The sequence below is a fragment of the Ambystoma mexicanum genome, chromosome 7p, assembly GCF_040938575.1.
Source record: "Ambystoma mexicanum isolate Mex_15411 chromosome 7p, UKY_AmexF1_1, whole genome shotgun sequence".
In the NCBI taxonomy this organism is placed as follows: domain Eukaryota; kingdom Metazoa; phylum Chordata; class Amphibia; order Caudata; family Ambystomatidae; genus Ambystoma; species Ambystoma mexicanum.
The window spans coordinates 627,007,208-627,033,783 of record NC_090939.1 but is presented as its reverse complement, the minus strand read 5'-3'; the positions used below and the strand labels follow the sequence as shown (position 1 = coordinate 627,033,783).

Below are 26,576 nucleotides of genomic sequence, written 5' to 3'. Positions count from 1 at the left end.
TGGATGGATGATACACATTGGAGATTTACTTCACGCCGGACATAGTTCCTTGTCTCTGACCGCGCTACGTTGCTATAATAGTAAGTCCCATCACCCTTACACCGTAACTGGTAGTTCTTGTAAGTTTTTTCAACCGCTCACCTAGACTAACTTATAGTGCTTTCGGGCTATTCACAGATCCATACAACGTGTCCCAGCCAGCACCGATCAGCGACTTTGCGCTGTCTCTGGGACCGAATCAACAGGATTCTACTGCACCTTGACGTAAACTCACCTCGCCAGGGTGAGTCCATGCTTCTCTCTAAACTTCACTGAGTCTGTGTCAACTTTGTTGTCACTCCTTGTCACCGTACACACAATTTATTACCTACATTTTTTATTGTAGTGCATTGGGCTCCTGTTCCATCCTTGATCCATTGAGTGTTCCATGATCGATTGAACCCCTCCTGCCCAAAGTCACCACCAAACGCAATAGGACTTAGGATCCTTCCACTAATGGTGAGCGAATGATTAACCCTCAGGTTCTAGATACACTTAGACATTGGTTTACTCATTTAACCCTTCCATTTATTATCTTTTTAATCTCTGACCATTGTAGCCACTTTAGTTTGGGTTGCTTGTGGCTTTGGATATAATTTAACTGAAATTGTCAAAATTAGACTAAATCGAGTTTCTATTTCCTTGTGACTGTAGATAGACTGTGTTATACATCTTAATGTTAAACTTCAACTGTGCAATTGTGAATACAATACAGACCGTGGAATTGACTCTATAGCTACACAATCCTGAATTTCCTTATTTTCTCTATATTTTCTGTATTTTAGTTCCTTTGTATAATCTATGGCTCAAGAACGAAGAGAATTTGCTTCTCGAAACGCGTCAGCCATCCACCATGAACTAAATCTTCTCTGTCATTTGCGTTTGGAATAAATAATATTTGTTTTCATATTCAAACAATTGACTGTATTATTATAATTGGTTAAACTGGTTTTCTAATTGAATATTTTGATTATGAACTGTCAATAAGTTTTTGTTGAACTGATATTTAGAAGTGGACAGACAGGTTATTAAATGCCGTTCTATTCTGATACATGCATTACTGGGTTTTTCAGTGTCTGTGGCTCTGCCTTTTGCCTGCGGTACCTCAAGGACTGCCACCCGGATCTGGACTTAGATTTGCTTCAGTAACATGTAGGCTTGAAAAGGGTGAAACTGAAATACAGTTTGAGCATGTGCCCAAATGATACCTCTCTGTTTCCATCAAAGTGTGCAATGGGATATGTAAAGGTTTGTGTTATTGTAAAAAGTGGAATGGAATGAGAATACCACCATGCCACCGATATAACAGTGACAGCTGGGCGTGGCTTCAACTGTGCCAGAATGCATTACCACCTTGCCACTGATATAACAAGGAACTGGGGGTGGATTCAACTGTGCCAGAATGCATCACCACCAGATATAACAGTGATAGCTGGGCGTGGCTTCAACTGTGCCAGAATGCATTACCACCTTGCCACTGATATAAAAGTGAACGGGGAATGGATTGAACTGCGCCAGAATGCATCGCCACCATGCCACTGATATAACAGTGAACGGGGGATGGATTCAACTGCGCCAGAATGCATTGCCACCATGCCACTGATATAACAGTGAACTGGGGGTGGATTCAACTCTGCCAGAATGCATCGCCACCATGCCATTGATATAACAGTGAACGGGGGATGGATTCAACTGCGCCGGAATGCCTCACCAGCATGCCACTGATATAACAGTGACAACTGGGGATTGATTCAACTCCGCCAGAATGCATCACCACCATGCCACTGATATAACAGTGAACTGGGGGTGGATTAAACTGTGCCAGAATGCATCACCAGCATGCCACTGATATAACAGTGACAACTGGGGATTGATTCAGCTGTGCCAGAATGCATCACCAGCATGCCACTGATATAACAGTGAACTGGGGGTGGATTTGTGAAAACATAAAAATAATATGAGGCCGGGAAGCCCAGAAAGAAACACACCAACACAGGTTACAAAGAACATACAAGTGCTTTATTTAAAAGCTACAACAGTTACGAAAGTCAATTGACAAACGGATAGCTATTCGGCTCTCAGAGTAACATAACGAACTTCAACGAGAGTTCAATGCGTTAGTGGGAGAGACCGTACATTGGAATATTTGGGTCTTTTATACTCTTTATCCAGCCCTTGGTCAACCCTCTAGCGGGTTAACCATTCTAGGAGTCGGGCCTATGTGTAACGCTCACCTGATTCCCGTAGAGGCGCCGGTCTTGACTGGGCGTATACCGTATCTTCAAAGGTGATGTGTAACACACGGCTGGCTCTTTGGGCTGGACCTCTGTGCACTGTATGTCTGGCTCGAAGGGTAAGATGTCTTAGGTAAGTGAACGCCGTGCTCTCCATCTGCCTCGAGGCAGGGTGCTGTAACCAGTTTCTTCACTGGATAAGGGGAGCAGGCCTCTTGACTTCAGAGGACTGCTGTCCGTCGTTTACTGCACGAACGGTAAGTTTCGAGTAATTCTAATGTCTTTAAAGTCTTTAGTAATGATGTCTCTTGTTTTGCAGGGTTCCGGCGATGGCGGATGGCGGGCTGAAGTGAGTTGAAGATGGAGCCTGTGTGATGAATAGAAGCGCCTGGAAGCACGTAAGTAAGCGCTTGTTGCCTGCTTCACGATGCGCTCTAACTGTCTTTTTATTTTGCAGGTACAAGTTCGGGGCGGCTGCAGGGTGCCGGAATACCCACTGGGTTAGATGCGGAAAGGAGTAATGGCACGTGAGTATTAAAGTTCCCCAATGTCTTTAAACGCACCTTGTTTTGTCTTTCAGATGCGGGATGCAGCGCCGAAGGCCTCCGGAGCGTGCGAAGAGTTGGTAAGCTTTTGTCTTTCAGATGCCGGAATGCAGTGTGAAGACCTCCGGAGCGCACGAAGAGTAGGTAAGCCTTTGTCTTTCAGATGCCGGAATGCAGCGCGAGGCGTTGGTGACAGCCGATGGACCAGGCAAGTGAAGAGCTGTCACTGAAGACCGTAATGCTAACCTGTTCTTTCTTGTCTTTATAGGTGTTGCTGAAGACTGGATTCGGAATGGTAAGCCTTTTTCCTTAGGCCCAGGATCAGATGCAGAAGACACGATGAGCGTTCTGCTGCTGAGGATGCAGAATAACGCAAAGCAAGATTCATCCATCGGGTGTGGTTTAAATAGCCTCCTGTAGTGCTTAGGTGTCTCCTTCCACAGCCACGCCTAGGTAAGAAAAGAGTTCCTTCTTTCCAGAAGAGTTCCAGTGTTCTGAATCTAGGGAGTGGCTCCTGCCCCACCCAACAGGAAAAGTAGTTCCAAACAGAAGAGGATCAGAGACTCAACTGGCAGGCAAGTAAGCAGCATGGTCTGCTGCAGGTAAGTCCACCCAAGCATTATGAGCCCGGCGCTTCCAGCACTGGGACTGGGCATATTTATGAGCCTGGTGCCACTGGCGCCAGGACTGGGTCCAAAAGGTCCCAATTGGGACTGTTTGGCACTCGGAACCTGGGTTATGGATCTGCTTCCAAGGGAGTTGGGAAAACCCTGACCTTTTGGAAGCAGAGATCATGACAGTACCCCCCCTCAAGGCCCCTCCCAAACCGGGCTTCTCCGGGGGTTTTGGCTTGTCAGGAAATGTTCGGTGAAATCTTTTGATTAGGCGAGGAGCGTGGACATATTCAGCAGGTTCCCAGGATCTCTCTTGGGGGCCGTAGCCTTTCCAGTCAATTAGGTAGAATAGTTTAGATTTGGAGATCTTGGAGTCCAGAATGCTTTTGACTTCAAACTCGAGTTCTCCATCAACTAGGATAGGTTTTGGAGATTTGGTTAGTCGGGTTTGAGGTTGCACGGGTTTTAATAGAGAGATGTGGAAGACCGGATGTATCTTCATGTGCGGGGGCAAGTCCAACTTGACCGCTACTGGGTTTACTATGGTAGTGATGGAATAGGGACCAAGGTATCTTGGGTTGAATGTGCGTGGCCCTTTTAGAGGTAGATATTTGGTGGATAACCAGACTTGATCCCCTACTTGATATTGAGGGGCTTCCTTCCGATGTTGATCTGCTCCTTTCTTGTATTGTTCTTTAGCCCTTTGAAGGTGAGAAACAGCTTCCTTAAAGGCTTGGGTGATTGTAGAATGCAGGTAGTCTACTGCTGGTGTTTCAAGATCTTGGAGGGGATCCAACTCCGAGGTTCGAGGGTGACTGCCGTACAAAAGAAAAAACGGGGTTTTCCTAGTTCCCGAATGGACAGAGTTATTGTAGGCATATTCGGCTATCCAAAGGATGTCTTTCCAAGTTTTTTCAGTTTGTTGCAGCATGCAGCGTAAATACTGTTCCAGAGTTTGATTGGTCCTCTCGGTTTGTCCGTCGGTCTGAGGGTGGTGACTGGTCGATAGTCTCACATCAATTTGAGCCGACCGACAGCAACTTCGCCAAAAATGAGAAATAAATTGACTACCTCGATCCGAAATTAGAACCGAAGGAAAACCGTGCAGTCGGACGATGTTTTCGAGAAATTCTCGGGCCAGAGTTGCTGCTGTTGGCAAGCCTTTGAGCAGAATGAAATGCGCCATCTTGGAGAATAAGTCCACGATTACTAGAATCGTATTGTATCCGGAGCATGGAGGTAGATCGGTGATGAAGTCCATAGAAAGCGTATGCCAAGGGCGAGGTGGGATGTCAATAGGGCGTAAGAGGCCTGCTGGTCTTTCCTTTTGACTCTTGTTTTGGGCGCATACTCCACAGGACATTATAAAGTCTCTGATATCTTTTTTCCAAGACGGCCACCAGAAGTAGCGCTTGATCTTTTCTGAGGTCTTGGCCATACCGGGATGTCCTTCCATTAAAGAATCGTGATGACAAGAGATTACTTTTTTCTGTAAATCTGTGCTGGGTAGGTATAATCGTTCTTGGAAATACAATAAGTTGTCCTTTACTGCAAAGTCCTTTCCCTGCAGATGCCAATTCTGTATGTCTGCTGGAGTTACAAGTTGCCTGGCTTTATCCTTAACTTCCTCTATGGATTCTGTGGCGATTACACCCAGAATTCTTTGTTCAGGAATGATTGGTACAGGTTTAGGGTTGATCAAGTGTTCTTCCACTCCCATCCGAGAAAGGGCATCAGCTTTACCGTTTTTTGTACCAGGTCGATAGGTAATTATGAAGTCAAACTCGGCAAAGAATAATGCCCAACGGAGTTGTCTAGAGGATTGGGCTTTTGCGGTTTTCAAATATTGCAGGTTTCGGTGATCCGTAATCACAGTAACGGTGTGTCGGGCCCCCAGCAGATAATGCCGCCAAGCCTTAAAGGCAGACTTGATAGCCAGAAGTTCCTTGTCAGTAATCGTGTCATTGATTTCAGGAGGCGAGAATTTGCGGGACCAAAATGCAACGGGATGCAACTGATTGGTTACCGGGTCCTTTTGTGATAGAACTGCCCCCATGGCAAGGCTTGAAGCATCAGTTTCCACGATGTAGGGGAGTTTGGGGCGAGGGTGTTTTAAGATTGGTGCAGAGATAAATTTAGTCTTCAAATCCTGGAACGCTTGTTCCGCCTCGGTAGACCATTCAAAACGTTTGTTTTTCTTTAACAAGGCAGTGATGGGCTGGACTATTCGAGAGAATTCGGGGATAAACCTGCGGTAAAAGTTAGCGAAGCCTAACATGCTTTGCACACCTTTTACGGAGGATGGTGATGGCCATTTGAGAACTGCATCGACCTTCTTTGAATCCATACGCACTCCGCCAGGTGATAATATGAATCCCAAGAATTCAACTTCAGTCACGTTGAAAACACATTTTTCCAATTTAGCGAAAAGTTTGTGTTGACGCAATCTTTCGAGGACCATTTTCACATGTTTCCGATGTTCAGATTCCGATGAAGAATAAACGAGGATGTCGTCAATGTAAACAACAACACACACATCTATGAGCTCTCTGAGGACATTGTTCATAAAATATTGAAAGGCGGCAGGGGCATTACAAAGTCCGAAGGGCATGACCTGATATTCAAATAGCCCATACTTGGTGCGGAAGGCTGTCTTCCATTCATCGCCCTCTTTTACTCGTACCAAGTGGTAAGCTCCTCTAAGATCCAGCTTTGTATATATGCATGCTTTTCTGACTTGGTCCAGGAGTTTAGGGATCAAAGGTAACGGATATCTATTCTTAACGGTGATCTGGTTCAGGGAGCGATAATCTATACAAGTTCTAAGGTCTCCTTCCTTTTTTGGAACGAAGAACAAAGCTGAAGAAGCAGGGGACTTGGAAGGACGAATAAACCCATTTGCCAGGTATTGATCCAGGTATTGTCGAAGGTGAAGGTTCTCAGGCTCGGTGAGGGCATAAATTCTACTACAAGGAGGAGTAGATCCAGGTATCAGGTCGATCTGGCAGTCATAAGACCTATGAGGAGGTAGAGAGTTAGCCTGATCCTTCCGGAAAACATCTTGGTATTCTAGGTATTCGGGAGGTAACTGGGAAGTCTCTGAAGAAATTGCTGCCAGTGCAACACCAGGTGGAGGGTGACAAGTAGAGACACATTCTGGAAACTGGACCGTTCTTGCTCGCCAATCGATCAGAGGATTGTGTTTCTCTAACCAAGGTATTCCTAGAATAATCTGAAACTGAGGGGCCTTGATCACATCGAACACGATCTTCTCATGGTGACTTGCTTGACTCTCTTGACTTACTAGCGTCACTTCTTGAGTGGTATGCGTTACTGGCCCGGAGGCTATCTCCGTACCATCCACTGTAGTAATGACGTCCTTTACAGCCTTGGGACAAAGAGTTAGATTCATCCTCAAAACCATTTCATGATCCACATAATTGCCGATGGCACCGCTGTCGACGTAAGCTTCAATTGCATGTAATCGATCCGGATTATCAGGGCTAATGAGGACCATAGGTATCACGAAATGCGAGGTCACGGAACTGGTTTTCACGCTCGGCAAGAGGACCTCTATTCTTGTCGGGCGAGGTCGTTTCCCTGCTCAGAGTTTGTAACTTTGGTAACTGCAGCTCCTACTGCCTTCTTGGCAGGTTTCACCGGACAGTCTCGAAGAAAGTGCCCTGAGTTTCCGCAATAGAGGCATAATTGCAACTGTTTTCTCCTTTCCCGCTCCTTTTGTGTTAGAGGACCTTTCAGACCCCCTATTTGCATGGGTTCCCCGGAGTCTACTCCTTTGGAAGGAGTTGGCGGTTTGGAAAATACTCGAGCATCAAACTTGGAACGATCAGCCTTCCTGTTCTGCAGTCTGTGATCTATTTGAACGACTAAGTCTATATAGTCCGAACAATCTTGTGGGGGATTCACTACTTGGGCTAACACATCTTTGAGCTCTCCGTGTAGACCTCTATAAAACAGCGTAATCCTTTTGTCCTCAGGCCAGTGAGTTTCCACTACCAGTCTGTTGAAAGACGCAATATAAGCCAAAAGGTCTTGATTACCTTGTCGCAACGAAAGAAGCTCATTGTCCAAGGCCTGCCCCTGTGAATGTCATGCGAACAGTTTTTCCATACTGAGCTGAAAAGCTTGAAAATCATGGAGGACCGGATCATCTTGATTTACTAGAGGGATCGACCAGTCTGCTGCATTGCCACTAAGGTACGAAAGCACGAAAGCTACTTTAGCTTGATCAGTTGGAAAGGCTGCTGGCCGGCATAAGAAGTGCAACCGGCACTGATTGATAAATACTCCAACCCTCTTTGGGTCACCAGAAAATCGTTCGGGCGGAGCCAGAGGTACATTCCCAGGTAGGTTGATCTGCACTGGATTCATAGAGGATGTAGAAGGAAGATTTCCCCCAGATGCGGGTAACGGGGTCTGTCCGGCTTGTGACTGTAGCAATTGTCTAGCGAGGTCATCTGTTCGCTCCTTGGAAATAATCAGTTCCCTTCTTAGAGTGTTCGTTTCCTGACGGGCTGCATGCACTTCTGCCCTTAGTTCCCCAAGTAACTGGGCTAGCTGGTCGGTATCCGAGGTTTCCATAGCGCCTGGACAGGAGCTTTGTGGTAGGCTTTGCGTTCTGTAATGCTCACCTGATTCCCGTAGAGGCGCCTGTCTTGACTGGGCGTATACCGTATCTTCAAAGGTGATGTGTAACACACGGCTGGCTCTTTGGGCTGGACCTCTGTGCACTGTATGTCTGGCTCGAAGGGTAAGATGTCTTAGGTAAGTGAACGCCGTGCTCTCCATCTGCCTCGAGGCAGGGTGCTGTAACCAGTTTCTTCACTGGATAAGGGGAGCAGGCCTCTTGACTTCAGAGGACTGCTGTCCGTCGTTTACTGCACGAACGGTAAGTTTCGAGTAATTCTAATGTCTTTAAAGTCTTTAGTAATGATGTCTCTTGTTTTGCAGGGTTCCGGCGATGGCGGATGGCGGGCTGAAGTGAGTTGAAGATGGAGCCCGTGGGATGAATAGAAGCGCCTGGAAGCACGTAAGTAAGCGCTTGTTGCCTGCTTCACGATGCGCTCTAACTGTCTTTTTATTTTGCAGGTACAAGTTCAGGGCGGCTGCAGGGTGCCGGAATACCCACTGGGTTAGATGCGGAAAGGAGTAATGGCACGTGAGTATTAAAGTTCCCCAATGTCTTTAAACGCACCTTGTTTTGTCTTTCAGATGCGGGATGCAGCGCCGAAGGCCTCCGGAGCGTGCGAAGAGTTGGTAAGCTTTTGTCTTTCAGATGCCGGAATGCAGTGTGAAGACCTCCGGAGCGCACGAAGAGTAGGTAAGCCTTTGTCTTTCAGATGCCGGAATGCAGCGCGAGGCGTTGGTGACAGCCGATGGACCAGGCAAGTGAAGAGCTGTCACTGAAGACCGTAATGCTAACCTGTTCTTTCTTGTCTTTATAGGTGTTGCTGAAGACTGGATTCAGAATGGTAAGCCTTTTTCCTTAGGCCCAGGATCAGATGCAGAAGACACGATGAGCGTTCTGCTGCTGAGGATGCAGAATAACGCAAAGCAAGATTCATCCATCTGGTGTGGTTTAAATAGCCTCCTGTAGTGCTTAGGTGTCTCCTTCCACAGCCACGCCTAGGTAAGAAAAGAGTTCCTGCTTTCCAGAAGAGTTCCAGTGTTCTGAATCTAGGGAGTGGCTCCAACAGGAAAAGTAGTTCCAAACAGAAGAGGATCAGAGACTCAACTGGCAGGCAAGTAAGCAGCATGGTCTGCTGCAGGTAAGTCCACCCAAGCATTATGAGCCCGGCGCTTCCAGCGCTGGGACTGGGCATATTTATGAGCCTGGTGCCACTGGCGCCAGGACTGGGTCCAAAAGGTCCCAATTGGGACTGGTTGGCACTCGGAACCTGGGTTATGGATCTGCTTCCAAGGGAGTTGGGAAAACCCTGACCTTTTGGAAGCAGAGATCATGACACTATGGGTTCCTTGCCAGGTCAATCCTATAATATATGCATTTTGATTAGTTTCGCTGATATAGTTGTACATTTACACATAGGTCAACAGTAGGACAAGTTCTCAGTTCACGACCCCGACAAGTGGCCTGCAGGCATATTAATTATTCATGTGTACGGAGGTCACAACGGCCAGAATCTTACTCAGAATGTCATTTGGCCTCCATTTTGATGTTCAGGGTGACTTCCATATAACAAGAGAACCTAAAATGGCGGCTTAATCCAAGATGGCGACTTACATTACTTTCTCTAAGGTCAAGACCTTGCCGTGGAGTTTGTTCTCATATGATGTTTAGACAACTTGGCGTAGGCCAATACACATACAATTGTTGCGATAGGAGGCATAACATTGTTTCAATTCCGACAAACCCTCCTTTTGGCCTATGCCAAGTGCTAATATCATTTCTAATATCTTTGTAAATAACTCCATGCATTGTCGTCCATACATCCTGAATCATTATCTGTAATGTCTATAGCCATTAGGTCGTTCATCAGAACCTCTTGTAACACAAACTGTTTAGATGCTGTATCTGGGGCATACATTTTGTGCCCTACTGTGCTCACTGCTTGAGCACAACATCCCCCTAGCATTGCACATACACTAGGTAGACATTGGAAACAGCAACAAAGGAATAGCAGGATTCCCAAAATAACCAGGATAACAGAAAGCACCTTCCAACCCCAGGATCGTAGAGAATCCCAGAATCAGGCGCTAATATTCCAATCTCCCACAGGAACATGCACTTCAGAACTAAGGATGTGCAAGTTCTGTATTGCTTTGAAAATTGTCGGTGAGGAATCTTGTACGAAAACACAGCAAGCAGACCCCACTAATTTGCATACTCCACCCCGTTCTGCCAGGATGACATCTAATGCCATCCGATTTTGGAGTGCTACCAATCTTATTGCTTTTTGTTCTAGTGTCATATTGTAGAGTATATCCGTGGTCCGATTGATGGTTCTCTCCAGTACTCTTGCTAGACCCCTAATATTTTCAGAATTTGCTATCTGTCCCCAAAATGGCACAACTGATTTTGCTATATCTCCCAATACTTGGCCAGGGGTATCTCCGTTCTCGTCCCACCGTGGGCGAGCCTTAGAAACTTCCAATGTACTAGCTATAAATACCCCAGGTAACAGGATTCCTAAATAACAGGTTCCCTGCCAATCCTTGGGCAACCAGGGAAATGCTGAACTACCACAAACAAAATAGACAGGCCCCCCTACATACAGAGGCCTGTTCTCTCCAGTCAAATTTACAATGTTCATACAACCTTCAAAATCTCCCATTGACCGAGTGCCATTTCTCAATCCTTGGGCAACCAGGGAAATGCTGAACTACCACAAACAAAATAGACAGGCCCCCCTACATACAGAGGCCTGTTCTCTCCGGTCAAATTTACAATGTTTATACAACCTTCAAAATCTCCCATTGACCGAGTGCCATTTCTTTGTACACAAAAGGGGACTGAATCGGGGCTATGATTAATAGAGTAGGAAGGAGGCACAGCGTCCTTATTGCCTATCGGAGCCATTTTAAAGGAAATTAGAGTTTGAAAAGGAAGAGATAGTTTATCAGATGGCCTAATAGAAGCAACATTAGGTTTACTTCTATTTGCAAAAAGCGAGCATCCCAGGGGAGTCAATTCACGTTTCTCAAAATCATTTAAATTAGTTCCATCAAAGTTCCCTGAGATGCTATCATTCCAACGGCCAAAGAATAATGCTCTAAGAGAGGCATAGCAAGCAGTCGTTAAAGGTAAAGGGTGAATATACCATCCTAGCCCCTTGTTCCCATGTTGCGGTAAATGGGTGAAAATCCAGCAATTACTCTTATTAAAAATGGCATGTGTTGAATTCATTATTATCATTAAAGTGTTATTATGGTACTTTCGTCTATGCTGGGAGTCTCTAGGTGACAAAGTGTGAAGGTGTACAGAGGGAGTCAAAGCAGTAGGTACAATTTCAATTGGCAGTAAAGGTTTTAGAGGGTAAATTTCTTCGAAGTACCAAAGTCCCACAGCAGTAACTATACAAATTCCAATTATTATTAACACAACACAGCAATACGTTTTCGGGGCCCAGGCACATTGTTCATTGTCCGAGTTGGTCATCCCCTTATTTGCAAGTCCAATGCGAACAGCAGCGGCGGAGGTGGCAGGCATCGTAGTTTCTCAATCGACGACCCCAATGTTCGTTGCTGGCGACACTACGGTCGCACGACTTCTTAGTCCTTCCCCAACCCTAGCCAGCAGAATCCCTTTTTTCAACAAAAACTTCATTTTGCAAGAGAAAAGACTCTCAATAACTTTTCTTTCCAGATGCACAGGCAAAACCCGTGACGTAGTTCTATTTACTTCGTCGAAGGTCGTACCTGGTGGTACCCAATACTGTTTGATCCGGAAATAAGGTACCGTCACTTCCTGAGGGAAGCAACATATCGGAGGCGACAGAAGTCGCAGAACTTGAAACAGTGCTTTCCGGAAGTGACTTTTTCAAAGAGTGCGGAGATGAAATGGACTGTTCCCCAAGCTCCACGGGCATAGAGAAATTCTCCGACGCACTCACAGCGCTGTTTCCTACTCCAGGATCAGAGATTGTAGCATCAGCAAGGGGTTCCGTTTCTTCTGTAACATGTGGCGTCGGGTGAGGAAGTTTCTTGAAATGCGTCGCGTGGATCCAATGCTTCTTTCCAGCCACCCGCACTGCTGTTTGGGTGACCAACAGTACCTGATAGGGTCCCCGCCAGCAAGGCGCGAGACAGGAAGACCTTTCGTAGGCCTTCAATAGGACCCAACTTCCAGGCTGAATATCGTGTCCTGGGCCCGTAAACCGTACAGGTAAAGCTGATTGGACCTGATGATAAATGAGATACAGATTTTTAGTCAACTGGTTACAGTAGTCTACAAGCAATACATTTTCTACCTCCCTCAATGCTTTAGGCTTCGGAAGACCCCAAATGTTAGCAGGTCTCCCCATCACTACCTCAAATGGAGAGAGCCCAGTCTTAGTTTGAGGTGTAGTATGCATGGCTAACAATACAATAAGTAAGGCATCTGGCCATTTCAGTTTGGTGCCGGCACATGTTTTTGCAAGCTTATTCTTTAGGATACCGTTATGTCTCTCTACCAACCCAGCACTTTGAGGATGTCTAGCCAAGTGAAATCGCTTTTCAATGTGTAACGCTGTGCATATCTGCAAAATTACTGCTGCAACAAAATGGGGACCATTGTCCGACCAAATTACCCTTGGAAGCCCAAATCGTGGAAAGAATTCTTTTACCATAGTCTTTGCAGTAGTCATGGCAGTAGCATCCTTAACGGGGAAAGCCTCGACCCATTTACTAAAAGCACAAATAATCACAAGAACATATTTTAGATTGTTACACCGTTCCATCTCAATAAAATCAAAGTGGATGACCTCGAAGGGAACAGAAGGGGGCCCGAAGCTACCCCTTGGAGTTACTGTCCCCTTCCCCACATTGTGCTGTAAACAAATCATACAATTCTGAACATGTCGCCTTGCAGTCTTCAAAATTTTATCATTTACCCAGACTTGTTCTAGCATTTTCGTGATCTGTTGAGCACACACATGCGTAGGACTGTGTGCCATCGTAACCATTGCCAGCACATATGAATCAGGGAGCAACCATTTTCCTTCAGACGTATCCACCCAACACCCATTGTCATCCAGTTTCCCCATCCCTTCGGCCCACCTTTTAGATTCTTCTATTGTGGCATCAGTTTGGATATCGCGCACAGACCCGATACCCTCATCCATTACATAGGCATCTTTTGTTTCCCTTAGAGCATACATGTCTGCGCTAAGGTCTGTGGCCGTTTGCCTGGCTATCTGGTCAGCAAAAGCGTTCCCTTTTCCCACATCATCTATGACCTTACGATGTGCTGCACATTTCATGATCGCTAACTGCCTAGGGAGTGAGAGTGCCGAGAGCAATTGCACTATTAGGGGACCATGCTGAATCTTGGTCCCATGTGAGGTTAGGAACCCTCTTTCCGACCAGAGCCTCCCAAAGTTGTGAGCCACCCCAAAGGCGTACTGGCTATCAGTATATATGTTTACTGTATACCCTTCGGAGAGTTCACAAGCTCGGGTCAACGCTATAATCTCTGCGGCCTGCGCGGAGTTATGCAGAATTCTCTTAGTTTCAACAACCGTACTCAACGTAGTAACTGCGTAGGCAGCTGTAGATGTACCATCTGGGAGTTTGAAGCAGGAGCCATCACAAAACAGCTCCCCTTCCGCATTGCCCAAAGGAATGTCTATAAGGTCTATCCTGCCCTTCGTTTCCTGTTCAGTAGTATACAGGCAGTCATGTAATTCTTCGTCACCGCAAACAGTGTTTTGCGAGAAAGGTAGGAGTTCAGCCGGATTAAGAACACAACACCTCTTAATTTGAATGTGAGGGGCAAACAGAATTAATTCATACCTTGTCAGCCATGCAGAGGTGAGGTGTTGCGTTTGGGTTTTATTCAATAGGACATCTACAGAGTGAGGTACCATCAAAATTAAATCATGGCCTAGGACCATTCCCTCACTCTGTTTTACAGACGCGGCAGCAGCAGCGACAGCTCGCAAACATCTTGGCAAAGCGCATGCGACAGGATCAAGGGCGGAAGAGTAGTAGCCGCACGGCCTATTCTTCCCTCCGTGCTCCTGTGTTAACACAGCCAAAGCACATCCATCACATTCATGCACAAACAACACAAAGGCCTTGTCATAATTTGGAGTACCCAGAACCGGTGCAGAGCATAACACGGTTTTGAGAAGCTCAAATGATCGTTGATGTTCCGATTTCCATGGCAGCGGCAAAGAAATGCCCTTCTTCGTCAAAGCCAACATCGGTTTTATCACTAGTGAAAAGTTTGGGATCCACAACCTACAGTAAGAAGCCATACCTATTAAGGCTCTGACTTCCTTCTGTGTATTTGGAACAGACATGCCAGAAATGAGTTTTATTCTTTCAGGTGTCAATCTTCTCCCCTCCTTTGACAGGAGGTAGCCTAAATAGGGGACCTCCTGACAACAATATTGTAATTTTTTGAGCGAAGCTTTATGACCATTTTTAGCCAGATGAACAAGCACCAATACAGTGCCTTCTTTACAAGCACTTTCAGAATCTGCAGCCAAAAGCAAATCATCGACATAGTGAAGCAGTGTACAAGTAGGTGGCAATTCACGGGTATCAAGCTGCTCTTTCAAAGCTCTACTATAAATGCTTGGACTTTCAGTATACCCTTGAGGTGCACGAGTAAATGTGAATGAACGTCCCCCCAAGGTGAACGCAAACAAATATCTACTCTCCTTGTGTATAGGAATACTAAAGAAAGCATTCTTTAGATCCACAACACTAAAGTGCGTAGCTGTAGCAGGGATCATTGTTAGTATCGTTGTTACATCAGGCACAATTGGAAATTGTGGGGCGACAACTTTGTTAATAGCACGAAGATCAATTATGAAACGGTATGGGATTGCATTGTCGCCTTTCTTGTATACAGGCAAAATCGGGCTGTTACATAAACTACCTGCAATCTCTTCAATCACCCCTCGATGCACAAAATCGGAGACAATGTACTTCAAAGCACGCTCGCCCTCAACTGATATTTTATATTGCCGAATGCGTGGTAGTTTAACTCCATGTTTCAAAACTATTTTAACGGGTTCAATCTGTAGCACCCCGACATCATTGTCGTCAACCGCCCACAAACATTCCGGAACAACGCTAAACTCAGGAGGCAATGGTCGAATCAGAAACTGAGAATTGGGAAGTTGCTGTGGTGAAACCGTCAGTCGCACTCCGTCAGAGGAACAATGAATTACTGGATTCAGTTTCTTCAACAAATTTAACCCCAGCAAATTCTCTCCACAGTTCGAAGTCAGGAGGAAGGGACAATGGTCCGTGAAGGGACCCAAAGAAACAGACACTGGTGAAGAAACCGGACAGGCAATTGGTATACCAGAAAACCCTACAGAAACATTTGTTTGCCCTGACAGTGGAATGTTTGGAACCCGGGAATGATCAATGGAGCACTTCTGTGCTCCAGTGTCTATCAAAAACTGATGTTTCCTATTCCCCACTAACAATTCAACGTAGGGACCTTTCTGATTAACGGGAATAGGTGAAGGTTCCAAACCCTGCTTCGGGCAGTCCTAACGAAATAAAATGTCATCGGAAGGAAGCTCTTCAGAAAGGTAGGCAGCAGAAGGGTGATCAAATATGTTTTTCGTGTCCACACTCGAAATCTGATTTTCCCGTGAAAAAGGTTGCTGAGGATCTTGTGAAAACTGACCTCTATCAGGGCCCCCTGCTCCAGGGCGACCTCTAGGTCGTCTACCCATACTCCCAAACGCATTGTTTGACCTTTGTCGAAGGACAGGGCACTGTGCTCGCCAATGACCTTCCTGGCGGCAATAGGCACATTGATTAACATTCACAGGACCCAAAGGAGCGTTTCCTTTTGGGACATACTGACCTCTGATCTGTGAAGTACTTCCTCTGGGATTTTTAACGATTTGTTGTAACAATACTTTAGTCTTCAAATCTCCTTTCCTCTTCTCTATTTTCTCTTTTTCATTATTAACACGGTTCTCATAATACTGAGCCATGTGCAAAACCTCAGATTGGGATTTCGCCTGCCAAGCGCTCTCAGAGGACATAATCTGTGACTGGATGTCGGGCAACAACCCACGTACAAATTTGTCCACAAACAACCTTTTCCCAGACTCTGTGCCCAAGTCCTGTCCACTGAAGTCAGAGAATACCTGTTCGAATCTATTAAAGAATTTGGTGGCACATTCAGTTTTTCCTTGAACACAGGCCGTAAGCTTGTCCCAAATAATTCTTTTCTCAGGAATTATGGTTTTCAATTTTGCGACAATTCTATCAGGCAAAGTAAGTATTACCTGAGGTGGTTTCTCACCAGCTGGTCTTTCCCCATCAAACCTATTCATGTTAGCCCACGTATCTCCCAACCCTGGCACATCGTCTATTGTCCGAACCTGCTTCCATAAATCTACGGGCAGGAGTACAGGGAATAGCAAGTCAATATCACTTAAGGTGAACACAGAGGACTGCAAAACGGACTCTATCTCTTTGTAAAACCCTGTCGGGTTTTTCCTGATATCGGGAATTGATTGTCTAATAGTGTTCACTTCCTGTCGTGAAAACGGGACGTGAACAAATTGTGATACATAATGTGCAGGGATATCCACAGCGGGTGCACCAGTCCCAGCGTTAGTGGGAATCTCAACCTTTGGGACAAATGTCGGAGGAACCTCTCTCATAGGCAACTGAGATATAGGTAACTCCGACCGCTTACTAAGCAACAGAGCCAGGTTCGAGCGCTAAGGCAGTCGAAGAAGTGTCGGGCGAAAAAGCCCTTTTACAAATTCCCAATAACTCTATAGGACAACTAACCTTCTTCCTTACACATTCTTCCTGCAGGTACTGTACCATTACCTGAATCACCTTCCTCTGCATTTCTACTGTATACTGACTATACGTGTCATATACTTCATCTGGCGGTATCGATGAATCCGAGATCCATCGAATCGCATCTTTGGTACAAATTCGTACTTCCTCAGGTGCCGATCTAAGACACGGAAGGAACCGTTTCTGCACATACATACTGTCGTCTTCATCAACCTCATCCCGTAATTTCTCAAAATCCCTCCTATACTCAAACAATCTCTCAACATGACCATGTACTTTCTCCTCTGTATCCCTCGAAAGTGCTAAAGTATTTAGATCCCTCACCCCTTGTGGGAGATCCGAATTATGTAATCTACCCCACATTACACATAAATGAGTCCCCAAACCTTCGATAAAAACATTTTTCTCGGGAAAATTGCCCATGCTTGATAATGTGGAAAAAACGTTAACTTGATCACCTTTCTCCATACAGTGCTTAGCCCATGCAAATAATTCTTGTTTCTTGTCTGCAGAAACAGTGTTTCGAGTGACGATCTTCGACCCCGCACCCCGATCGACTTCAGTCAATACAGAACCACTCGGGAGCGGAGGTGTGGGCAAATTCAATGGGGGTGCAACTATTGGCGCAAGAGGAAGGGGTGACGGGATAGGTGGAGGAACAACAACTAGAGGAATAGGAACAATAGGTTGTACAGGGGGAACAGGAATAACAGCAGGAACAACAGCAGGAATGGGCAGAGCACCCGAGAGAGGATCATACGGAGGTGGCGCAGAGGCACCAGGCCTGCGTTCGTTTAACAATTTTTCAATAAATTCTTCAGAAACATGGAAATCTTTAGAGGGATACATTTTCTGGATACCGAGTGAGAAAGCCCTATCCATATTTTTAACTGACTCCGAATGTTTTTCCTTATCATATAACAACGCCTTTTCGGCATTTGTTTTATGACGGCGTGCATGTTTATCCCTACTTTTAAGCTGCTGCAACGCTTCTTTTTTCCAATTCTGCAAAACATCAAATGCTGCAGGTCTGGCCTTCTTTTTTAGCAAGACCGATTCTAGGTATTCAATACGGGGGATCTCGAAACTACCATTGATTGGCCACTGAAATTCGGAGGCATGTCTGGTTTGTCTGTGCCAAATATCCTTAAATACTATACTTCCAATGCCATACTTACAGTACATAGTACATGCCAGCGACCCCTCCTGTGGTGCCGGGTGGCTAAATTCCAAAGATTGTCGATCGCTGCGGAACAGAGCCCTAAAGCAGCTAGACAATTTCCCAGGCATTTCACAAAAAATTGGTGTTACCTGGTCAGTAATTGTGTCTGCAGATACAATACACCAAATTCAAATTGTCAGGGTTAAATTAAGAGCCGGGTCACGACTGCACCTGACCAAACCTAAGGAGGACCGTACGGTTTACCAAAGAACTTACCTAACGAATTTTACCTTGTGTTTGGTGGTTTCGACAAATCTGCCCGCCTCAAAAATGGACCCTCGTCAAGATGCCGTGTCAGACCACACGACTATCGTCCAAGGATCGGATCGTGCAGCGCTGCCGAGGTATCACGCCTCGTTCGGTCGGGCCCGCAGTATCACACCGTTCGATCCCAGTTCGATAGTCTGCGTCAACCTTCAATGATCCGGCATCAATCTTGAGGGTCCCTATTCGGGCGCCAACTGTGAAAACATAAAAATAATATGAGGCTGGGAAGCCCAGAAAGAAACACACCAACACAGGTTACAAAGAACATACAAGTGCTTTATTTAAAAGCTACAACAGTTACCAAAGTCAACTGACAAACGGATAGCTATTCGGCTCTCAGAGTAACATAACGAACTTCAACGAGAGTTCAATGCGTTAGTGAGAGAGACTGTACATTGGAATACTTAGGTCTTTTATACTCTTTATCCAGCCCTTGGCCAACCCTCTCGCGGGTTAACCATTCTAGGAGTCCGGCCTATGGGTTCCTTGCCAGGTCAATCCTATAATATATGCATTTTGATTAGTTTCGCTGATATAGTTGTACATTTACACATAGGTCAACAGTAGGACAAGGTCTCAGTTCGCGACCCTGACAAGTGGCCTGCAGGCATATTAATTATTCATGTGTACGGAGGTCACAAAGGCCAGAATCTTACTCAGAATGTCATTCGGCCTCCATTTTGATGTTCAGGGTGACTTCTATATAACAAGAGAACCTAAAATGGCGGCTTAATCCAAGATGGCGACTTACATTACTTCCTCTAAGTTCAAGACCTTGCCGTGGAGTTTGTTCGCATATGATGTTTAGACAACTTGTCGTAGGCCAATACACATAAAATTGTTGTGATAGGAGGCATAACATTGTTTCAATTTCGACAGAGTAAACTGTGCCAGAATGCATCACCAGCATGCCACTGATAGAACAGTGACAACTGGGGATTGATTCAACTGTGCCAGAATGAATCACCACCATGCCACTGATATAACAGTGAACTGGGGATTGATTCAACTGTGCCAGAATGCATCACCACCATGCCACTGATATAACAGTGACAAATGGGGGTAGATTCTACTGTGCCAGAATGCATCAACACCATGCCACTGATATAACAGTGGCAACTGGGGATTGATTCAACTGCGCCAGAATACATCACCACCATGCCACTGATATCATCAATATAACCTTGACCAATATTCGTCCAAAAAGTTTCTATTTGTGTGAAATCGTATACCTCTGTTTGTGCGATACTGGGATGCAGGGGGGCAGCCTGCAGTCGTGCCTCGTTGAATCCAGGAGATGTGTATTTTACTAACTGTCGGGGAGTACATCAGTGATAATGTCCAAATGAACACCTGAAATTAATCCTTCTAGACTAGGGGCCTAATTCACAGAACGTTTAGCACGGAACAACGTGACTTTGCACTGCAAAAGCACTCTTTGCTCTGCTCTGTGAATGAGGCCCTCTGCAGTGTATTTTTGCAGTGCAAAACCACTTTGCTCCACGCTAAACGCTCTGTGAATTAGGCCCTGAGTGTTAAAAAATGACTATTCACCAATGCACTTTTTCGACTGATTGGGGTGAAGATATGAATTTTCATCTTGAAAATCTGAGAAATATTATCCAGGGTCAACATGTTCATTTGCCTGCACACTGTGAACATAAGGTGAGCATTGTTAATACAGTGAAGGAAGTTCCTGTTGTGGGCCATCTGAGGGCGGTCTGCATCCAAATACCAAACGGTGGGCTTTGCCAATGCTATTTTGACAAGAAACCTTTTTATTCACGCTTGAAACTCCATATATATTGATTACTTTCTAAAGGTGTTCGCCCTGCCATTTTACACTTAGACTATGCAATGAACTAGGAAATTAACTTAAATGTGTCTCCAACTTTACAAGTTAACCATGCTATTAATTTGTATTATTTTGTACAAACAGATCACTTTTAAGTGGATAAATATGTTCCGTGACATAAACAAGTTATCAGTTGTGCGTCCTACCAGTTTATGTTGCTTTACGTATCTCAGGTTCGAAATGCGTCACGGATTGCAGTGGGGTATCCAACAGCCTATTGCCTCCGGAGCCTGGCAATGGTGACGTCGGACGATTGAATTGCTAAAATTAAGAAAACAATGAAAGAGTTTAGTCATTTTTGCATGGAAAAGCAATGCAACTACAAAACGTCACTGCCGAAGCGTCTGTCAAGGAATGTTTACCCCATTGGCAGATAACTGTGGGGCTGCACAGTGAGCATTGGCTACACAAGAATCTCACAGGCCGGGGAAGTTGCTGTCGTTGCTAAGGCACCGAGGGTTCCTATTGGTATTATTTCCTTGGTGCACTGTTGCCAGGGAATCTGAGGCCTTCTTTGTGTTTAATGACACAGACTATAGAAATAAACGGCAGTCACTGGTGGACTGGTCTGCAGGGAACTGTGGAGATTACCCAGTGGGCCTCTGCACCGGGAGCCTCTTGAGTGGGGTGAAGGAAAGAAATTGACACACAGCTTGCTTCCAGTCTATCTTAAAACGGGGCCATTTTCAAAAATATTTGATTCCCAGGCCAGCCCTAACAACAGTCCACCCAAAGTAGTCCATAGCGCTAAGAGTAATAATAGCAACATGTTATCATAAAGAGCTTGATGATAGTGCCCCCCCCCCTTTATCATTACAAAAAGATAATGCATACAAGAAATGAAATAATGCCCACATCATAATTCGCATTCGGGAGAGAGATGGGAGGGGACGGGGTGGAATGGGCACATTTTTATCGTGTTAATGCAAGCGATTATTGTTGACTTGTGTATTCGCATGCGTTGAAAACCGAATACAAATAAATAAATAAATCTAAAAACCCGTGAGGTAAGAACATCACTTACAAATATCCCAAACCTGGTAAAATCATAAATCAAGTTTATGTCATTGCTCACCATAAAACAGTCCCAAACATGAATTAGTTCGAGTGAATTCCGTTCCAGATTGCCATAAGCCCTTTGCATTTTGTTACGAACATTACTCAAACTAATACAGCAAATTAGAATATGTTTGGTGGTCTCCAATACTTGCTCCAGGCATAATCTACAATAATGTTTCAGCCGGGGAATTTCTAACCATGCCTTCTCATGTGCCTTCTCATGTGTATTAACCACATTGCATTTTATTTTCAGATGTTTACAGAGAACAGTGTTATCGGGAAGGCAATGATGTATACTGGCCCTGTTGGAACTTCTAATATTGACGCTATATACAAGCCACTAAAGATTTGGTCGCCAAGTCCACCAAATTTTGCTCATGATCTAATGTGCTAACGAGTAGTCAAGTTGTATTTTTACACTGTGCATAACTAAAATTGTTTAAATTCACAGGCAGATAGGGACCCCACAAGCACTTGAGATCAAGGATATAATGAAGTGTGCATCCTTTGAGGAAACGTGCCTGAGAATTATATCCCCTGATGGTGTCCTGGACTAGTGAGCTTGGGGGAGGGGGTAGGGGTTGCATGTAATCAGTTCCAATGGAAACAGAGGAATCTAGCAATCAAAATGGAACTAAGTTTGCAAATATAAAATTCTAAATAAACATACTCAATGGGGTGGAAGACGGCAATATGAATAGGGTTTTGAGAGAATTACTCCCAATGCGATCTAATATCTTTACAATTTGTATTGACCAAATGTCTGCCCCATATGTAGTCACCCGGAGTGTTTTAATTTGGTATATTCTAATAACAGTATTGACTGTGTAGCCCCCATGTCGGAATGAAAAAGCCCTAAGTGGGGCTTAAACTCATGAACTTTAGGGCTTAATGCTTTGTAATTGAGGACGCCAATTAAGGTTTTTGTCAACAATGATACCAAGATATTTATACTTACAGACAATTTCTAAGGGGTGCCCATTGTGAGTCCATTTAAAACATTTGCGTGTATGTTTAGTTGGATGAAAAGCTATGATCTTAGATTTTTCTATATTCATTTTTAGCCCATTCTGGTTAGCATAATTATTTAGAAAATGCACTTGCATTTGAAGCCCAATAGGTGCAAAATACACAATGACTAGTTCGTCTACATACCTTAGCCACTGGAGAGGCACACCACCGACTTTCGGTGGACAAACTCTATCCATGGACAGGGCAGTAGTCAAGTCAGCCAGATAGAGGTTAAAGAGGGTGGGAGCCAAAATACAACCCAGCTTCAAACTGTTTCTAGTTTGAATCCATGCCGTCACAACACCATATTGGTGCTATCAGATCTAGACTTTAGTGATGGAATGGAGAGCAACAATCACTAATCCATGTATTTAATTAATTAAGCAGGACGTGTGCGAAGATTTTCGCAGGCACATCCAACAAAGCCAGTATACGGTTATTCGCAGGATAATTTCAAAGTCCCTTTTGTATACTGGTACAATGATGCTCTCAGTCCATGTACAGGGCAATTTGCCTGATTGGTTAATCATATGGAAGAGCCTATGCAGAGCCTCGGACCAAGCAGTAAAATTCATCTTAAGTAAATAATGTGAGGATTCACTAGATGTCACCAATTCTCCCTGAGCGGGAGCCCTTTGCCATGAGGCAAGGGAGGTGAGGCTGCTACATGATAGTACCCCTATGGGTAGTATAATGCGGGAGGATCTCATGCAGAGGAACTCCCCCCTCTGTGGATAAGGACGATCACCTAAGGTACAGCCCTTATAAAAACATCACTCCCCCACTTACTCCAGCCTCTCCTTCCTCTGCTAACCTCTTTGTAGAACTATGTACTGTTATAAGGCAGAATACCTCAGGGTTCTTGAAAATGACAAAGAACAACAGGAACCTAGGTAATACAAGAATGGGGATGAGTTGGCCATGCAGAGCAATGAAGATGAAACCTGTTAAAGAGGTGAAGGACGTATACAATGGGCCCTGACACTGCTGGAAACATTGTATAAAACTCGACAATGGACTAAACACTAGTCTTGGGCAGCAGCGGATGACGGCAGGTGTGCTGCACACTGAACGTGGGAGATTCAAACCTGCGTCACTGATATGGAGGGAGAGAGCTCCAAGGATACTGGCAGTCTGCCTCATCTGATGATCGGGAAGTCTGCAGAAGCAGACCGGTGCACAGCAGTGTCGAGAGGAGGAAGGAACGCGAAGTAAGCCGGGAATGCCGCAGTGAAAGCAATACACCGCAGAAGCCAACTGAACATCCGCCAGCCCAGGAAGCCTGGGTGATGTGCTGATACCCCAACCAGGTAAAGCGTGGCATGGGAGACCCGGAGGAGATGCAGGCAGTTTACCAATGGACCTCCAGACTGTCACTCCAGAGCACTACCTTGTCCCTCCTTGGCAGAGCTGACTACAACCTCATGGGGAGTGATACATGGGAGAAGGTGTTTCAGAAAAGCATGCTGAAAGAAGCATCCATTAAGGCAAATGCTCATGGGGAGAACCCTATTCACGTAATTGGACAAATGCAAGCAGTTCTGAAGTTCCAGGGTAAGTTGGCTGATGGGAAGGTATATGTGACAAACACCAGTGGTGACTTGCTCTCTCGGAGCAGTCAAGTTCCCCTAGGAATTAAATTTGACCCCAATGCCAGTCAACCTGTGTACATGGCTGCTGATAAGTGTGAAGGTATGATCAATGTTTGCTCCAAGGAGAATGATTTGGGTGAATGTTGTGAGGAAATTCCCACATGGGCACCCTATATTTTTCAGGACAACGTACATTGTTTGTCCAAATGTATGCATAAAACCCAACTTAGGGCTGGATCTGTTCCAATAGTAGCTAAGGTCAGGCCGGTCCCATTGGCTTTAAAGGAGGTGGAGGTGGAACCCGAACGCCTGACGAAGGCAGGTGTTATAGAGCCCACCGAAGTCTTAGAGTGGGTTAATCCCATTGTTCTAGCACGCTTGGGCAATGGGGCTGGCAGGTTGTGTATTGATCTTAGGGGACTCAACAAGTGTGTGATTGTGGAAATGTTTCCATTGCATATGATCGATGAGCTCATATCTGATCTGTCTGGGGACAAGGTATTTTCTTGCTTGACTTAAAATCTGCTTAGCACCAAATACCACTGCACCCAGACTCACATGACCTCACAATGTTCATTACCCACGTTGCGATGTTCAGATGAATGCAAATGCCATTTGGTTTGGTGCCCACTGCCAGTGTGTTCCAGAGAGACATGCATGTTTTGCTTGGTGGCTTATCAGGAGTGAAATTTTACCAGGACGACATCTTGATTTGGGGTCAGGATTAAGCGAGTCATGATGAGAGACTGCGCAGTGTCTTGGAGAAGTTGAGTGAGACGGGACTTACATTGACTTTGGAGAAATGTTGTTTCAGAAAAAAGGAGGTTGAGTATCTTGGGTGTAAGTTGACATGAGAGGGCATGAAGCCCAAGGTCAGTGCAGTGGAAGGAATCTCAAAGATGCCGGCTCCAAAATCTAAGGCTGAGGTATCCTCATTCTTGGGACTTGTTGAATATTATTCCAAGTTTATTAGAGGCTTACCGAGTAGAACCAATGAGTTGAGGAAACTCACAAGGAAAGGTATGACTTTTTTTGGTCTGCCAAGTTCGATGAGGAATTTCGTGATGTTAAGAGAGTATTGTGCATGCACCATGCTGCAGGGGTTCAAGTAGGGGCTTAAGACCACAGAACACATTGATTCCAGTGACCTCGGAGTAGGCGGGGCTTTACTGCAAGAGGATGGAAATGATTATGCATCCACAGTGGCCTTTGCCTCGAGGGCCTTGAGGGATGTGGAAAGGAGGTATTCAGTGATTGAACAAGAAGCATTGGCTGTGATCTGGGCTATTGAGAAGTCCAACGTGTATTTGTACAGGAGGAGTTTTGTAATCAAGAAGGATCACAAACCTTTGGTCACTATCTTCAACAGAGGTGGGCTTGATGGTGTGTCTCGGAGGATTATGAAGTGGGTGACGCGTGTTCTGGGGTTGAATTTCATGGTTGAGCATGTTGAAGGGAGGAGGAACACCATTGCTGATGCCTTATCATGCATTCCAGTCAGGAGAGATAACAAGGTGCTGGAGTATGACGGGGTGAGGAGATAAAGGACATTTTTAGTGTTGCCGTGCTGGCAGAAGAGGGGTGAAGGAGGGCCTGTGAGGAGGATGAAGTGTATCAAACGATCAAACTCAATGTTTTGGAATGTTGGAGAAGAGGTGATGAGGTGATGTGTCTGGCTGTGACGTGTCTGTAATGAAGAGGTTTAAGCAAATCAAAGACGAACTGTCAGTTCAGAGAAATATGGTTTACAGAGGTGATCGGTTGTTGGTCCCAGAAGGGATGAGAGCCTGTGTGCTTGATCTAGGGCACAAGGGCCATATGGGTGTTTCAAGGACAAAATCTGCCGTAAGGGCAGATTTTTGTTGGCCCCACATGGATGCAGAGATTGAACGGAAAGTTGAGGGGTATGTGAGTTGCGGTGGTAGTGTTAAGATTTTGAGGACTTGTGTCTGCTGATGATTGTTCCGGAAGTTGCACGTGTTCCGTGGGAAGTGATAGCAATAGATTTGCTGAGGCCTTTGAGATTTCCAGGTGTGAGGGACGGCTATGAGGTTGTGGTTGTTGACATGCTCTCCAAGTGGCCAGAGGTAGGAGTGTTGCGTGAAGTTACCACTTCCAGTATTGTGAAGTCTTTAGAGGGGGTGTTTTTGAGAGAAGGTTTTCCCTCCTCTCTGATTAGTGACAATGGACCGCAATGCACATCAAGAGAGTTGAGGATTGGTTGACATTGATTTACTATGGAACTGAATAAATACCTAAAGACATATTGCTGTCCCAAGAATCTACTTTACAATACTGACAACAATGATGGAAAATGACAGACACTCTAAAGCATCACCATTCCCCTCAGCAGTCCAGATGACGTCACTATTGTGGCAACAGGCACTGGAGGGGAAGGATCTCCTCCATCTCAACCGCTGTCATGGCCGCAGGGTCATCCCACAGTGAGCTCCAGCTCTCTCTCCAACCTCCCAGCATCTCAAGTCTCCATTCACACGCAGAGTGCAAAGGATCCACAGTGCTCAGCAAAATGTGGTATGTAAGCAGAGGCTGCTCCTCACATACACCTATGACTAAAAATGTATATATTGTTTGTTTTGTACTAGGTGACTCCAGCCCAATGAACATCTCCACAGTACCACATTATAAGGAAGCAGCTTCC

The 26,576-nt window shown here is 45.3% G+C and overlaps 1 protein-coding gene across 1 annotated transcript in view; it reads right to left on the bottom strand.

The window, feature by feature from the left end:
• Positions 1 to 26,576, bottom strand: part of CRACDL (CRACD like) — a 1,245,069-nt gene that overhangs the window by 984,410 nt on the left and 234,083 nt on the right. The window contains exon 2 of the mRNA XM_069636650.1: positions 20,399 to 20,513. The gene's annotated coding sequence lies outside the window, so the exon portion shown is untranslated. The remainder of the gene's footprint in view (positions 1 to 20,398; positions 20,514 to 26,576) is intronic.